At 39.6% G+C, this 13,354-nt stretch overlaps 1 protein-coding gene across 10 annotated transcripts in view; it reads right to left on the bottom strand.

The window, feature by feature from the left end:
- Window positions 1-13,354, bottom strand: part of TIAM2 (TIAM Rac1 associated GEF 2) — a 133,967-nt gene that overhangs the window by 16,075 nt on the left and 104,538 nt on the right. The window lies entirely within an intron of this gene.

Raw genomic sequence — 13,354 nt, 5'->3', positions numbered from 1 at the left:
GCAATGAACAACTAACCTGAGACACCTTTACACCCCTCGCTCTGTGCAAAAGGAAAGCTCTTGGAGATGTCCATCCCTTTTACTTTGTGTTAGAAGATGTTTCCAAAACAAAGGTAGCTCTGACAGTCACCATGTTTTTTGTAGGTGCATCACTCTATGGGCATCTCTGGCTTCTCCTCAGACTAGGAGGTACTTTGTAACCAAGCAATATAAAAGGCTAGGAAGTTGAAGGCCCTAGCTACCTTAAAGACCACAGAAAAAAGTTGCTTTATGTTAGACACCAATACAGTACTTCACTCTAATTTGTTCATTGAAACTGAAAAATGCCAGCAGAGGTTTAATGAAAAATACTTTGTGGCATTTTCACCACAGAAGTCTGGGCAAAAGTGCTGCTCAGCTTTTGGCAATAGAACCTAAACCAAAGCAGTAGCCTCAGCCATTAGTTATCTTCTGCTCCTTCTCCTTGTTTTCCCAACTCCAAGGCCACTCAGTATGAGCTTGTTCCTGACTGACAATAAAATTCTAGGGGTCTGGTTTGTTTCACTCTGTCTCTTGTGTGTCTTTTAATACTTAAAATACTTCAAATACTTAAAACTTTGCTAGAAGGGCATTTTTTTTCAGTGTCCACTCAGATACTTCATAGAAATATGCAAAGCATAAGACATGTTTTAAGGAGGGAGAAGCAAGTCCTCTGCACCACAGGATGAGAAGGTGCCCTGCTAAACACTACCAAATCATATAAAATACAAGGCATTAGCAAGGAACTTTTGTTTTTGAGTTAGACTCTCCCAATTTCAGAGAGATTTACATTAGCAAATCAGCCTGTTAGCAGAATCAGATGTCACCAACCTCATTTAGAATTATCAGAAATATAAGAGGGAGGGGCTGCTGACCCAGTAATTCTTTCCAGAGAGCACAGGGTAAGGTCTGAAAGAAGGCTGAACATATAGCTGTGTAAAACAGCCAAGATGCAACTGACCTGATGTGGTGCCTGAACTATTGATATTTGCATGGTGGCAAATCTCTCTCACCTGCCACACAGAGAGATAACATTTTTCTCTGAGCACAGAACCACCATCAGTGGTGACTGAGGTACTTGACTGAAGTATACTATTATATTTATAATAGTATACTATTATATTTATAACCATTTTTATAAACCAAGTCATGCAGTAGGGACCTGGGCCCAAGAGTCTGCATTGACAAGGTCCCCAGGACAAGCAGCAACCACTGAGTTCATAGATGCTGTGCTCAGTTTCTCTAGAATCAGTGTCCAAAGTCATCTGACCCAACTCATACCAAAGTCAAAAGCAAAACAGAAGTGATTTCCACTTCAGGCCACTAAATCCTGACTGTACAAAATGTAGAGATGAGAGCATCAGGAAAACAAAAAGAGGAGCCCTGACCGCCCAGGTCACAAAAAAGAGAGTCTTATGAGGTTAATCAAAGCACATAAAAAAAAAATTTCCAAACCCTGGTTTTGTCAAAAATTGTCAGTTCTTCCTACCCCAGGTCCTTATCCTGATGTTGTCAATTTTAATGCAGGGGGCTCATATTTTTTTACAACCTGTGTAACACATATATGCATACATACATGTATATATATATATATATATATATATACCCACACACATATATACACCCACCTATGTAATACATATATTTTTCTAGCTTTACTTTGATTATGGATCACATTTTTCCATCCCTATTTTCACAATATTAACTTAATTGTGAAAAAAAAAAAAAAAAAAAAAAAAGAGAAACAGTTAAAATATTCTGGCTGCAGTTATTTCCAAATTTCCATGAGGAATCTTTTTAAAACCTTCCCACTTCTTGTCAAAATATGGATCTTACTTAGTCCTTTCCCTGAGAGATGCAAGAAATAACAATTTGCTCGAGCCCAGCAGCAAACAGCGCAAGAAACCAACCCACCCTTCCCTCCCCCAAACTTCAGAAACCCCAAACCTTTTCCCATGCAGAGTACTGGTGCAAACTCAGCCACCAACTCCACATCGTGCAAATCCATTATTTGATTGCTAATGCCAGACAGTGATTATTTATCAGGCGCAGGCAGGTTGGATGCTCCTGCAGCCCCATCACCCCAGGCTAATTAAGCAGCACCCCCAGCTGAAGCCGCGGCGCTGCAGAACTCACCACGGAGAACATCCTGTGCAGGGAGCCGTAAGCTGCTGCTGCCTGCTGCTGGGTTTTGCGAGCCAGCGCTAAACTCTTAGCTCTGGCTTTACTCCTCCTGAAGGCGGGCATTGCGGCTCGTGAACGCAAACTTTGCCAAAGGAAAGAGCCCTCGGAAGGAAGCCACGGATGCTGTAATCCCCCCACAAACACACCTTCCCTCTGAGCTCAGCTGCACAAGTTTCTCTTTTGTGCCAATTATCCAAAATTGGAGATGCTGAAAACATCCCAGTGCAAGGAGCTAAGCAGCATATGGGAGTACAGACAGACTTGCCATGCCTCCCTTTATTGCTACAAATGAAGGAAGAACATGCTAGATCAGAAGATTTTTTTTATAAGCAGCTTGATGTGGTGAGTGCAGGACAAAGTTCAGTTATGACAAGGGAAGATGGGTTTGATCTCCCCAGAAATATACCTGCCTCCCTGCCTGTGAAATTTACTGCATAAACAGAACATCAGGTGCTTTGAGGAAGTTAGCCAAATACCTAAAAATATCTAGAGGGTGCTGACTGCCCTGAAGGTCAGCATAATTTATCAATAGCACTGATGCTCTGTCAAGGGTATATGCTGCTAAATGTTGAGGCATACAAACGCTCTTACAATGATAAAATGAAGAACAAATAGGCAGCTCTCTGGATGATTTCTTTATATAATTATGCTTGTCCTTTGTTTGAACTTTCTAGCCATAATTACATTGATAAAAAGAAATTTAAAATGAGCTCAGTAATAAATTCAGGCTTGAAAGTAAGAGTTCTGATGTTGACATATTTACACAAAACCATTTGGCTCTACAGACAGATTACTCTAAGAACAATGCAGCTTTAAATAAAACATTATAGGACATGACAACACTGAACTGAAGAGATAAAAGACTCATGAGCAATTCATTAATAAAAGGAGAACTACACCGGTGACATAATAAAACACAGCAACTCCCATGTTGCCCCTTTCACGGCACTCCTGCAGTGCAATGAAGTTGAGCTCTAAGGCTTCATTCAACACCGCCCTTGGCAGCACCTACTGCTCCCTAGGAAACCCTTTTCTTGAACCCCAATGATACACCAAGTCTGGGTACCTATATCCTTGGTTATAAGTGCACTGCTTCTAAGGTTTCAAGGATGTTCACCTTCATACAAGAGAATAACAAATCTTTCTCCTTTAATTACTGCAATTAAACTTACATCCATCTCTTTCCAAATCATTAGCACAAGTTGACAGCTCAGCATTTGCCAAACTGTACAGCTCAGTCACTGAGAGGCTGCCTATCAGAGGAAAAATGCTGCTGAAGCCCTGAAACAACATGCTGCTGATAAGGCATGCAGAACACATCACGGCAGCAGGAACCTCTTGCTTAGCGGATGGACTGTGCCCTTCCTTTCTCTTGGAGACATAACAGGTTCACTGCGGGACAAGACTGTAAACAGAAGATTGAGGAAATGGTCTTAAAGCAGCAAGAGAGGTTTTGCCTGCTCCCTAACATTTCATTTTTCAGTGGATGTACAGTCTGGTTTAAAAGTTCAAATTCATAGATTACTGTGCCGCATGTACATGGCTACTGTTCTTATCCCCCATTAGCTGGTGTCTCTGCAGTAGTACACAGATCTAGGGATCCACAGAGCAAGTCTGAAGATAAGAAACAAAATTAAGTAAGTAGTTTGTGGAAATTAAAAGTTTATAATACTGCATATATAATTTAAAAAATAATACAGGCCAGGTCACCAGATTAATATTAATGTAGTGAATTAAGAGTATAATGATACTTTCTGGAGAGCTACTGTTTCTTTGTTTCCTATCTGCATTAGTTATGGCACTTTCAAGCTCTGTTTTTCTAATAGATACATGTAAAAACACAGCTCATCTACTGGGACTGAGGAAAAAAAGGTTGCTAAATTTCAGGTCCAAGCAATATCGTCAATCTTGATGAAAAACAATGACAGGCCTTTTTAATTCCATATTAGGAAGTTATTCTTCCCCAGATTTGCTAATTAAGCCTGCATTATTAGCTAGCCATATGCCAGCTAAAAGATGTTACCAATTAACAGCTTTTTTTTAATGTGTATTCATTAGAAAAAAGACAATTATGTTTCAATAATCTTTCCATCTCCTAATGAGGAACTTGGACAAATCAAAAAGGAGAACAACACAAACCAAAGCAAAGCAAATGAATGAACACTTTTCATTTAGCCTTTATTTTTCTCTAGAAGCACACAAGCAGCACTCAATCACTTTTCAAAAACAAGTGAAATAATCTATCACTGTGAAATATTCTTAAGATCACTGGAAAAATTACATAGCCCTGCTGTTTGTTCCTGTGTACTTTGAATAACGCACATTCCCTTTACCAACATCTGGTTTTCATCTTTCCATTTCAGTGGCAGCAGCCTTGATAGTTACCATAACAGTGACATCCTTCATAACACGGGCTTCCCTCTATTGTCCACATACATGTAGGTGTGTTTATCTGCCTCCAGTTCATTTCCCATACAGCTTTTGCCCTTAATGCATGAAGGTAAAAGGCTAATTTTGCTCTGTCAGTGTACTTTGAATGAAAGGAAACAGTGGCTTGCCTGCAGGACATTCCTGAGTACTTCTGGGGTACTTTGTAACATCAGTCTGGACCACTGGTGACACAGAAGCATAATTCATATGCACAACATACATATGTAGACACACACACAGACACATATATTTAAAAGTACATACCCTGCACTAACAGGAGCTCTGCAATGTTAGTGGCCTCTAAGCATTATAAGTTCAGCATTAATACAGCCTGTCTCCAGACCTCTACACTGATCTAGAGGGAGTCTGTTTTTCACTTTTAATAACTGTGGGTGGATAATATTTCTGCATATTTTCCTGTCATGCTTATTATACTAATAACATGGTTTTTAAATGCCGTCAAAATGTATTTTCAAAGCATAATTGACCACAGTGAAGACACTTGCTTTAATTCCAGTGATTAAAAAAATCAGTTAGCATTCCAAATTTTAAAGTGAATTCCAAGTTTAAAGTGAATTCTTGCTTTATTTTTAATTTCAAGCATCTTAAATATAGTTTGTAACATTCTCACTCAAAGTGTTTTGTGCTGAATGCAAAAACTTTTCTCAAGTATTGCATTAGAAACTGTAGCAACCACTGAGACATTATCTTTGCAGTTGCACTCATGTTTCACAACATAGTTTTGCAGTGTGACACCTTTGGAGGCAGAGAAGCGTAGCCAGCATTTTGCATTCCAAATGTTAAAAGATGCAGTAATTCCCCTGTAAAGACAAATATAGATTCTCTGAACTCTACACCAACCTCTCCCCTGGTTTTGGCAAGGCTTTGTTTAGGAACTACAGGAGAATTCCGCTGTCCCAGAAGGAAATAATCACCATGTGAGAGGATGTCTATGTCTGCTCACAATATGTTAACAAGAGACAACAGGTAACAAAACATGAAAAATCTGGTGGAACTTCCCTGTGCACCAAACTCAACTGACCCCTTACTTTTTTTTTTTTTTAATTCTTCTGCCTATTTGATTCTTTCATGTACCTTTTTGTTATCTTTAATTTTGCAGAATTTACTGCAGGTAACAGATGTATTTCAATTTTGGTATTTCAAGTCTACCTTTGTCACTACATGTTCCTGACAGAGAAAAATAGGAATCAAAGCTTCACTGAAGTTAGGATGGTATCTAGGATGAAGTGTTTATCTGAAATCCTATACTGAAACTTTGCGCAAATTTAAAGTTACTCTGTGTGCTATGGGTGACTGTTGGGCACATCACATACCTTGGCACGCACTAAAATTGGGTTTAGATGCTTTTGCATCGCAAGGAAAAAAACATATGCTACTGTCAACACTGCAACTGAACAGTACTTTGATTTAAAAAAAAACAAACCACCAAATATTCTGCAGCTGGCAGAGAGGTCACCCATTTCCCTGGTCTATCAGAAGTGTGATTAGATATCTCTGCCTTTCTCTGCAAAGTGAAACGCTGCCGTCATATCCTGCACTGCAGGTGACTGGGGTTGCTTTTGGAGGCTGGTGGGCTCCCAGGCAGAGCTTCCTGCCCTTTATCAGTGAAGTCACGGGCGTCTCCAGAGACACTGCTAACCATATCCTGTTGTAATGACTCAGGGTGGCTGTCATATGCTTCCCTTTTCATCTGTAGGTAAGCCTTACGGATTTTTCCCAGTTGACTACAAAGAAAAGCTGTGTTGTAAGTCCTCTCCCACTGGCTTCCTTCATTTGCAAGCATCAACACAATTTCTTTTCCTGATCAAAACCATCTGTATGTTTTACACCAAAAGCTGTCTCAGTACTTTTGAGAGGATGTTTCCTTCAGTTGGAGGAAAGACAACAAATACCCCCTCCCCCTAAGCTCCAGGGCCTCAATGTAATAGCACAAAACAAAGTCCCACAAGGTCACACCTCTGCATGCAGGAACTGCACATACTGTGCAGACGCTTCGGTCTTCTTTCCTACCGTTCTTATGCCTCCCTACCAGTAACTGTGCAAGCAGGTCTCCATCTACAGCCTGACCTGGTTACAGGTTCACATTAGCTGTAGCATTTCCCATGCTTTAAGCCTTGTTGCTTTGCAGCTCCTTCGCTGTGTTAGCCAAGTCTCGCAGCTCTTACATTTGAATTTTGGACCATCCATAGGGGATACAGAACACCAGGATCAACACAACAAAGTGAAAACCAGGACTGGGCAGTAGCACTCACTGGTAGGTGTACAGTAAGTCTCCTGTAACCTGTAGTCTACCAGTTCTGGTGCCTTCTCTGAGCAATAAATTAATATACTGAACCCTAGACTAATTTGCAAAATTCTTATTAACTTCTTAAGGGCTATAGTTTCACTGATACCCTTCTCAAAAGGCACAGGAAGAGAGCAGGGGTCAGGCAGTGGGTCCACACTGCTGGAGCCACCAGCTCTGGTAGGGTCACCATAGGCTGGGCTATCTGCAAGGGAAGCACAATAATTAGCAGAACTCCCCATAGGCTTGTCATGCTTTCAATGCAGAACAGTCCCCTCCAGGCACAAATGAATCAAGGAAACCACTGCTGAGAAACATGCTATTTTCCCATGTTAGCTCTGAGAGTCCCTAAATGCATGTCACATCTGGAAGAAAATGACACTTGGATTGCAGAGGCTATAGATGTTTTTGAGAGTACCGTGTTGTTAATCCCACTCCTACAAAGTAAAAAAAAAAAAAAAAAGTTAATTGCAGACTACTCCCCAGCCTTTTGGATGTCATCAACTGCTAAAAAGAAGTATTCCTGATTAAAATAAAGGAAAAATCCTTCATGTCCTAAGGATGCTGAGTAAACCTTCAGGCAGGCAGCTCTCCTGCAATTAATGACATGCTGATCAAGTGGGAACTGCCCAGGCAATGCAAAACAGAGCTAATAAGAAGCCATCACAACATTCAGCTGGAATTGCTGCCATGCAAGAAGTGGGTATGGGGTTCTGTTGAGCTTCTGATCATTTCTGCTTGGTTTTATTTCAATGCAGCTCAGTAGTTGGTGTTTACTTGGTTAGTACTAACATTTGCTTTCCAATATTTTTAATTTTTACAGTCTGCTTAACAAAATTATTTGACATATACTGCTTATATGCACTCAGACTGGTGATCCCATCTCATCTCTGAGAGCAATGAGAGTCATCACCAGATCAAAATAAATAAATGAATCACCACATATATATATATATAATACATATGATCCATATAATAAATGGGATTACATTTACTGACAGTGGCAGGAGAAAGCAGCTGGGTGTGTTTTGAATAATAGTGCCCTGAACTACTCCAAAGCCCATCTGCTACAATGAACAATGTTATCTAGGTGATAAATCAGAAATACATAATTCCTAGCATCCACTTGCGTTCTGCTGGAAGAAAAAATACCATTCAAATCTTCTGCAACATTGAAAAATTGCATGAATTTTCTGTTGGCATTGGACTGAAAGGATGAGTAGTGATTACTAACTACCTTCCACTCCTGCCATTCCACAGCAATTGCCACAGTTACCCCCTTCATCTCCCCAAAAATCAAAGCATGTTTTTTTTCTTTAACAAATGACCATTCGGGCAAACCAGCAATGAGATACGTGCTCTCCCATCCTGGCTTGAACCTAGACCTCAATGTATATTGTACCTAGGACTAATGGAGGGGTTTTGAAATCAGCTTTAGAGATTTTGAAGACAAAATGTTAATTTCTTCAATTTATGAAAACCACCCCTCCAGTGATGGCTATGTTGTATATACAAGAGACCAAAATCACAAAAGGCAGCAAACTCCTTACAATACTCACTGATTTGCATTACAGAAATAGCTGTGTGAAATCAGCTAATAGATAACAGAATTATTTCCTTTTTGAAATCCCAACACATGTATTTTGCACCTGTTGAAAGCACTGTTTTGGGAAGCTTCCTAAGGTAGCTGCGTGATGTAGAACTTGGAAGATGAGTTTGCTTTCTGACCCAGTCTCTCTCTGCATCACACCTCCTGCGCACCATCAGATATGCAAATAAGCTGCTCAATTGCACATATACCTTTGATTGGAAGGGCTACAAAAAAAACTGAAGAGTTGCCCAAGTCAGGCATATGTGCACATTGGCTCCTTGAACACGAAAAGTGGCACTGTGTGCAGGCAAGCCAAAAACCAGATTTCTCACCATGGTCGCAGACATGCTAGCTTCATGGAAATGTACTCACTGCACTGGCCACAATTGGCGTCACAATAAAGAGAACACACAAGCTTCAAAAACACTGGAAGGATGATTTATATTACATAAGAAACTCAAGCATCCAAAAACAAGACTTCTGAAACACACAAGGACATATTTTTTCTACCTTCTTTTTGTCCACTGTATCTGCAAAAACGGGCATTTCAAGTAGGGCCATCGTATTGACCTGCACCTCATCCCCATGAAAAGCTGAAAGCATTTGATGAAAATGCTCCCTCCTGCAGGAGATGCAGATTTGCGTTTGCCAAGAGTGTCATGAACTCTGCTGATCAGACTTGCCATGAATTCTCATTTCCTTATCAGATAAAGTTGAGATAATTTAAATAAGCTCAAGCTAGGGAAAGTTGTTCTAGGATTTTAAACCATAACTTCCATTCATTGCATTAAGAATTATATTCTCAAGGAAAAAGAATGTTTTTTTTTTCTCTGCAGTGTACAGAATTTATTTCTTTTTTTATTAAGAGATGATGGGGATAGATTTGTCCTCATATACACACATTCATGTATGATCAATAACCCATGCTGAGAGTAAAGTGACTATTTCAAGAGGCAACAGCAAAGGCAATTTACCCAAGTTTCTATATTCAACTTATTCCCAGGACCAATTTTACTTCATTGTTTGAAAGAAATATGGCAGCATTTCAAAGCCTTATAAAATGAAACCAGTTGGCCATTCTTTAAGAAGCAGTTCTTGTTAACTTTCAAAATTTCTCACACAGCAGCTTCCATTTCTGCACCTGCAATGTTAATTTTTGAAGGTGCCACCATAAAACCATTCAGTATTCATTGACTGTTTCTGTAATGATTAAAAGCCATCACACTAGCTATTTTTACTGGGTTTCTTGAGTTTCTTAAAGACCTCTAAGACACAGCTGAGTATAAAATGAAGTTATGTGAAATATTTGCAGAGAGTATACCCTAAGGATTTTTCTTATGATCTGTAAAATACTTAAAGTGAAAACACGTCTTCCCCTTCTCAGACAAGCATTTATATGAAGTTACTTCTTTATATCTGTTTAATATGATTTCAGAAATGCATCTCTCTGATGACACTTAAAAGATTGAGAGTAACCAAAAGTCAGATTACAGCAGGTCTCTTTCTAGATACCTTAAAATAATAGGTAATTATATGGTAAAATTTCCCCTTCTAGCTATGTTTCATAGAAGGTTATTTTTAATATACTGAAAATACAAAGTAAAGATAAGCAAGTCAGTAACAGACTATTAAACTTAATCTTAAAACAAACAGTGGGCTACAGAAAACATTTCTAGCCAATATAGTTTTCAATTAGAAATAACTAGCTAAAGGATAAGTTGCATTTTTTGTTCATTCAACCTCATGCTACTTTGATGTAAAGAAAGCTTGATTCTTGGCAACTGCCAACATACCAGGAATTTAAATGAGCACCAGGAGCACAGACAATTACTTCTCAAAATAATTAAACACAAACCAAACTTAATTACATTGACAGGTATGCTCAATTCACAGATTTTCTGAGGTCATATATTCTTCTATCAACAGAACATCTACATACTCCAGAACCAAAACCAAGGATAACATGCTGTTGCCACATAAACAGTATTTTAATACAGTTCAAAAATGTACTGCAGCATAATGTGTTACAAGTATAATATCTATCCCTGTTAAATAAAATTGAAGATAAGATTAAAGGTATTAAAGTACAAATGGGTTATCCCAGAGAATACAAAGCTTGTATTCTTGTCAGAACAAATGTGCGTCTGGAATGGATGGTTCTTGATATCCATGTATTCTTAACAATATTTTATAATTTAAGGAACAGCTTCCATTTCCAGAATGATACTAGCCTCTCCTGCCCTCCTAAATTCATGTCTCAATCTACCCAAAAAAAAAAAAAAAAAAAATCCATCAATGACTGACTAAATGAAGGCATGTTTGAATGTAGTACACATACAACAAAGGACTTATTGCTTTGAGATTGTAAGGCACCTCTGAAACACCTCACTGTACTTTCAGTTAAGATGATGCCTCACCTTTGCTTGGTATGAGATGAAGAAAATAAAGTGAAAATAAGTCAAAAACAGACAAATGAAAATGCTTCAAACAAGAAACACAAAATCCAGAAATTCAGACATGCAACCATTAAACCAAAAACTGAAGTTTCAAGACTGTTTTTTACTTACTTACATGTTATGGGACAAAAATCAAACAAACTTCAAAGGAGCCTGCTCCCTCAGAGACAAACAATCACATCTACAGTTGCTGTCAACTGGAAAGTGAGCATCTCTAGCTTGTGTCTCTCCTGAAATAATCCCAAACTGCCTGTTGTTCCAGGCTGTGCTCAGAACCTCTCAGCACCACCAGCCTCTCCTCCACCGAGCTGTGCTTACAGAGCTCCTCTCCCCCATACTTCTGCAGCATCGCCTACTTGCCTACTGCACTAATGGTGTCCACAGGCGTGGGAGGTCAAGTCAGCACATGCAGGAAACAGAAGGCAAAGGGAAAAAAAATTCACAACCCCAAATCCAGATGCTACACTTTTCAAGGCTGCACAATTTCCTCAAGCTAGCTTTTATTAGCAATAGTTTTTGTTCATCTGGTGAGCAGTCCCAAATCACAGCTATAAAAACAGAAATCATTTTAATTCCTGCTATACATAATCACAAAAGCACATACAATATACACCACCTGAACTTAAATGTGAGGTTTGGGTTTTCTTTACTTCTACATCTATTGGGGATATCAAAAGGGTCAGACAAAAAGCTCTGACGGTAATAGGCATCCTCCAAGAGAAAGACAGCAATCAATTACAAACCATTTGCCAAAATTATAGAGCTGTCACAGACTCGTTTACAGCTGCAGTCTGACTGCCTCTGATTGCCAGGCTGTTTTCCACCCTTGTACCTACAAAACCAGGACAGCCTCAGATAATTTTTAAAATTACACTAGCAGACCTGCATGTCAGCTCAAGAAGTGAACTGCAATGCAGAATAGGCAATTACTTCAGCAAATCATGCAAAATTCCTGATAACTGCTGAATCTTACAAATTTGAGGGTGGAGGGAGGGCAGGGAGCAGACCTGTCCGTTTTCCCCTCTTTTTTTGAGCTTTAATTGCAGCATGTAATTTAGAGCATTGGAGCAAATTTAGTGCACTAAAAGCAACAACTAGTGTACATCAATTGTTCTCTATGTATTTAAATCCTTGGAACTCTCCCTAATTTTCTCGCACCTGGTGTTTTTGACACAGGCGATCAGGATTGGCTTTTTCTTCTGCTAGAGCAAAGCTGATGCCCCAGAATCTCCTCCCCTCCATCAGGACAGAAGGTCAGCATTTATGCCCATACAAGGGACACTGCATAACCTGGGTGAGCAGGGATACCCCAAGATACTCAGGGGAGCCTAGCCTGGTAAAAACAGCCATCAAAGCATCCTAAGCCTTGTGGTCACTTCTGCTGTGCTCCCACAAAGATCCCCACCCCTAAAGCCCGGCAGAATTCCTAAAACAGCAGAGCAGAGAAATTGACAATATTCCTTTCAAAGAAACCATGTGTCCTAAGGGGAGGAAATCCAGTTTGTTCTTGTCTGGTTGCAAAGACTTTGGGGAAGCATAAACAATCGTTACACAGGATACAGATAATTTCTGTGGGAATCCCCTTGTGCAGTAGGAGATGGGCTGAAGACCCACAATCACTGGGCTTCTCCTTATTCTCTAGGGAAAAGACATAAAATCACCTACATAAGACTGAAGTAGGTTATGAAGTAATTCATAAAATAAGATTAACAGCTCCTCTCAGTAAGTATGGTTAGAAGCACGGTGTATCTTCCTTCCTATTCCAGTCTTCTAGTTTTAACATTCTCACTCATCTCTACCAATTTTTTCTACAACCTAGCACACGACAGTAATATATTCCAGAACCATAAAAACTCTAACGTCATTCCTGTTATGCAAGAGTGCTAACACAACTGTTATCACAAATTTGCTTGAAGATACAACCAACTCATCAACAGCATTTAAAAACACATTTCTGTTGTCAGAATGGCAATGCCAGGTAAAATCATGGCCACCAACTCAAAAACACTACCCACACTTGCAGTTGGGATGTTCAAAACAATATGCACTTCAATTGGACGGGCTGCAATTTGCCTGATTCAGAGCAAAATGGACAAAAAGCTGCTTTTTGGAGACCAGTGCATGAAGGTGGGCACTAATTCTGGGCATTCCTGCCTCAGCCCCCAAAGTCCTTGCTTAGAGAAAGAAAACCATTAGTCCAGCCACTTCAGACAGGAACTACAGAAACATAAAGGGTCTCCAAATTAAAGAGTGGTAATCACTGTCTCTCAAACACTGCACCTTTCCAAGCCTGCAGCTCCATTCAAAACTACTGACATAGTATTGCAATATTAAGAGTAAGCCTTGGACCATGGTCACTGCAATATTAAG

Source organism: Lonchura striata, chromosome 3 (genome assembly GCF_050655825.1).
Source record: "Lonchura striata isolate lonStrDom1 chromosome 3, ASM5065582v1, whole genome shotgun sequence".
Classification (NCBI taxonomy): Eukaryota; Metazoa; Chordata; class Aves; order Passeriformes; family Estrildidae; genus Lonchura; species Lonchura striata.
Note: the sequence above shows the minus strand (reverse complement) of the source record. Positions and strands in the feature narration are given on the sequence as shown.